Below are 4,993 nucleotides of genomic sequence, written 5' to 3' on the forward strand. Positions count from 1 at the left end.
ATTCATTTTGGGGACGAATTGATAACCAATTCACATTACACCAAAACCCTGAAGCTTTGAAACTCTAAAGCTTCCAAGAAAATCCCGAAGAATCAAGAAAACTCTCTTCGTTCTTCGTCAAATCCTCCTTCAGGACCAAGCCCCGACAGCCCTTGGAAAACTTCCACCAATTCAAGATCAAGCCCCGACGGCCCTTGAAAAAAGTGTTCATCGTTCATCATCCGTTCGTCCTAAGATCAAGCCCCAACGGCCCTTTGGATCAACAACATCAACAAATGCATTCATCAACTGTTCATCAAGATCAAGCCCCAAAAGGCCCTTGAAGATCCGTTCATCAACAGTTCTTCAAGATCAAGCCCAAAAGCCTTGAAGATCCGTTCATCCATCAACCTTTAAGATCGAGCCCAAAGGCCCTTGAAGAAACTTCCCTCAACCTTCAAGATTAAACCCCAACGGCCCTTGAAGAAAACTTTCAACCATTCATCCAAGATCAAGCCTCGACAGCCCTTGGATAAATCGCACATCCACAAATCAACACCTTACGGGGATCGAATTAAAGGATCAAATTAGAGAGAGATTGTAACCCCTAAATCATTAATACAAATATTATTTTGTACACGTGTTCTTGTCTCATTTGTTTCAGAAAAATTCTGTGTTTACAGTAGAGTCACTTCGATCCATCATGATGACGTGCGTCATTCTTCACAACATGATTATGGAAGATGAGTTCGATTATGATGCGGTTGATGAATATGAGCCAGAGCCAGACACGATGAACAATTCAAGAACACGGATATATTGTGCGCATGATGCCACCGAAGAACCTGTGCAACACGAGCCATTAGAAAGGGATCGACGTTACAATGAAATGGTCATTCAATAATATACTGCACTTCAAAGGTCATCTATGCACAATGATCGACAAATTGACTTGATAGAGCACCAGTGGGCATTGAAACAAGATGAAGATACTTAAGTTTATTTAGTATGTTTGTTTGTATTTGGTGTGTTTATTTAATTTTATTTGGTGTGTTTTTTGTAGTGAGTTTTTTATTATTTGCTATGTTTATGTAAGTTTATTTGGTGTGAATTATTTGGTATGTTTATGTAATTTTATTTGGTGTGTTTTTTGTAGTGAGTTTTTTATTATTTGGTATGTTTATGTAATTTTATTTGGTGTGTTTATGTAATTCCATTTGGTGAGTTTTTTAGTTTTATTTGGTGTGTTTTATAATTTCATTATACGTGAACAATTTGATGAATAAAGATTCTATTATTAGGATAAATATATTACGAAATTAAATAAATGTACTCTTACTTTAAATAAAGTACTAACTTCAATAAATTGGAAACAACATAAATAATAAATTACAACCCAAAGTGATTGGAAAACTATGGGCTCTGATCACAAAAAGTACCCTATTCATCATCACTTAACCAATCTATGGTGCTAGGATCATCTTGTCTTGTTGTGCTAGGACCATCTTGTCTTGATCTCGCTTCTCTTGCACGCCTCCTTTGCACCACATCTGCTTTCTCCGACTGCCAAAAATATTTAGAATTTGGAGACATCCCTTCTAAACGCGTGTTCATAATGTCACGATCTCGTTGTGCAATTCTTTCTTCTCTAAGCAACTCCCTTTCTTGCCTAAGTAGCTCTCTTTCCCTCTGTTCAGCTTGAAATGCTTGTTGAATAGCTACAGCTTTTGCCTCATCTCTAGCCTTTCCAGCCTCATATTTCGCCAATTCCTGCGCCAACGTCAATTCACCTTGACGAGCAAGTTATTGCATGTACTTTCCATAATCATTCTTCGAAGCACTCTGTGAACACGGAAAATTCCTGAAACGAAAGAGACAATAACAACTTGCACAAACAAATATTTGTATTTTTGATGATTTTGGGTTACAATCTCTCTCTATTTTGATCCTCTGATTCGATCTCTGTAAGGTGTGTATTTGTGGATGTGTGATTGATCCAAAGGGCCGTTGGGCTTGATTTAAGGATGAACGTTCTTCAAGGGCCATGGACTTGATCTTGAAGGTGGATTTGAGCGGATCTTCAAAGGGGCTTTTGGGCTTGATCTTTGAAGAACAGTGACGAACGGATCTCCAAGGGCTTTTGGGCTTGATCTTGAAGAACAGTGATGAACGATGGTGCTTTCTTCAAGGGCCGTCGGGGCTTGATCTTGGAAGAACGATGAACGAAGAACACTTTCTTCAAGGGCCGTCGGGGCTTGATCTTGGAAGAACGATGAACGAAGAACGAAGAAGGCTTTCTTGATTCTTCGGGAAACTGGATGCTTGAGAGCTTCGGAGTTTCAGAGCTTCAGAGCTTCAAGGTGTAATATGAATTGGTCCTCTCAAATGAATGAAATGGGCTTGTATTTATAGAATTTTCCAATGCCTAATTTTGAATATAATATCCCAGATGAAATAAGTCGTTTCTGCCAGGTGTTGACACGTGTCCTATTTGATGACTTTTCCAACTCATTTCAATTTTCGTTGAGTCACACGCTACGTGTAAAATTTATGTAATACATGAGCGTTGACACTTTGATTTATCGGTCAACATTTATTTACGAAATTTTGATGTCTACAAATGCCCCCACTTCAAGGCACGTCGTATACATGTGCTTGTCACGTGTAGGAGATGCGTTTTGAAGTCCCTTACTGTAGATGTCGATCCAAGGGCCGTCGAGGCTTGATCTTGAATTGGGCTGGAGATTTCTTCAAGGGCCGTTGAGGCTTGATCTTGAATTGGGCTTGAGATTTCTTCGAGGGCCGTTGAGGCTTGATCTTGAATTGTTGTTTGAAATTTCTTCAAGGGCCGTCGAGGCTTAATCTTGAAGGTTGAAATTGGACCACAAGGAGCTTCATGTGGTAGATGATCTTTGGCTTTGGTAATGGGTGAATCGACACGTATTTTGTTGCGCTTGTTGACTTTCCACAGCTTTGATTTTGAACTGGGTTGAAGGATTTTCTGGATTCCTCCAATTGTTGATTTTCCACAGCTTATTCTTGAACTAGGTTTTGATTCAAGGGTGGTAGACACTTAATCTTGAATCGGACTTGTGATTTCTTCCAGGGCCGTCGAGGCTTGATTTTGAATTTGGCTGGAAGCTTCTTCAAGGGCCGTTGAGGCTTGATTCTTGAAGGCTGACTCGAACACATGGCAAGCAGGCACGAGGTGAAGGTGACGACTTGTTGCTTTGTTCAATCTTTCTAATTCACACCTGAGCAGTTTGGTCAACGGTATGATCTTCAAGATTGATGGGCTCTTCTTCCAGTTGGTGACTTGGTCTTTAAGGATTTGATTCAAGGGTGCTGAATCGGCACGTGCAGCCCACAACGCCTAGTAAGTCGACCCAAGAATTTGAGGGTCAAAACGAGTTCACCGTCCTCAGGCAGATGCGGCATCTTCTCGAGTTCTTCATCTCAGACTCTTTCTGCTGAGTTGACTGTGCATGCTACATTCTTCTCTGCTTGTTTCTTCAGGCAGATGTGGCAGCTTCTCGAGTTCCTCAGTTCGGACTCCTTCTGCTGAGTTGATCGTGCAGACCGCATTCTTCTCTGCTTGTTCCTTCTGCACTTTGTCTCCACATGCTGCAAGGTATCATTTTCACTTGCCTTATCTGTCCTCCAAGCAGATGTGGCAGCTTCTTTGAAAGTACAGCAGCAGTGGAAGGTGAGTACTCGAGAGCAGTGCTAGGTAGGCAATCAGGGAAAGGTTCCAAGCAGTCGGTTCCTTACCCGAGTTTGAGTGGAAGTTCCGGCATATTGTTTTCCTTATCCTTGTCTTTGTAGGTAGGAACAAGGACAAAGGAAAGGACAGGGAGAGTGCATGATATGAGATACTCTTGCTTTCTACCCTGGTGATATGAGATACTTTTGCTTTGGAGTCATTGGCTTGCAGAGGTACCCCAAGGAATAAGGAACACTGAATGACTCGAGAGGTTTCGTTGGGAAAACATTTTTTGAGATGAAGAAAGACTTTGTATGTCTGCCTTGCTATGGAAGGCGAAGGTAGACAATTATAGGAAGTTCTTTGATACCTGTAAAGGTACTATTCTTTCACTCGTGTCGGCAACCGATGCGTGATTGATCTATATGGCTTCACGTGCTTATTTCTTTATCAGAAATCTTCGACAAATTGTCCGTAATTTCCGCCAAGCTGAGTGTGCATGTGACAGGTGTTGACGCGGCTGAAAAAGACTGGCGCCTCTTCGATAACTGGGATCGGCGCTTCGACAAATTACCCGTGATTTCCGCAGAGCTGAGTTTGCGTGTGATGGGTGCTGACGTGGCTGAAAAAGACTGGCGCCTCTTCGATATCTGGGATCGACGCTTTGACAAATTGCCCGTGATTTTCGCAAAGCTGAGTTTTCGTGTGATGGGTGCTGACGCGTCTGGAAAAGCAAGATGCCTCTCCGATTTCTGAGCTTGCCTCTTCGATTTTTGAATTGGCCTCTTCGAATTCTGAGCTTGCCTCTTCGATCTCTGAAATCCCGTTGAGTGCTGATTTTTATAGAGGCACGCAGTTCGTTTCAAGCACACTTGAATTTTCGCTTGCAGAAACTCCCTTCTTACACTTCTAAGATCTTGATCTGTCTGACCTCTTCTTTCTTCAACACCTTTGAAAATGTCTAGACCTTCCGACCGTCGTTTCGATTTGAACCTTGGTGAAGAGGCAGTCCCGCCCTCTCCCGACAACATATGGCGCCCATCATTCATATCCCCTACTGGTCCTCTTACCGTTGGGGATTCGATGATGAAGAATGATATGACCTCTGCGGTGGTGGCCCGGAACCTTGTCACTCCCAAAGATAGCAGACTGCTTTCCAAGCGGTCTGATGAGTTGGCTATTAAGGAGTCTCTGGCTCTTAGTGTGCAGTGTGCGGGTTCTGTGTCCAACATGGCCCAACGCCTATTTGCTCGAACCCGTCAAGTTGAATCGTTGGCGGCTGAAGTGATGAGTCTCAAACAGGAGATTAGA

The sequence above is a fragment of the Malus domestica genome, chromosome 15, assembly GCF_042453785.1.
Source record: "Malus domestica chromosome 15, GDT2T_hap1".
In the NCBI taxonomy this organism is placed as follows: domain Eukaryota; kingdom Viridiplantae; phylum Streptophyta; class Magnoliopsida; order Rosales; family Rosaceae; genus Malus; species Malus domestica.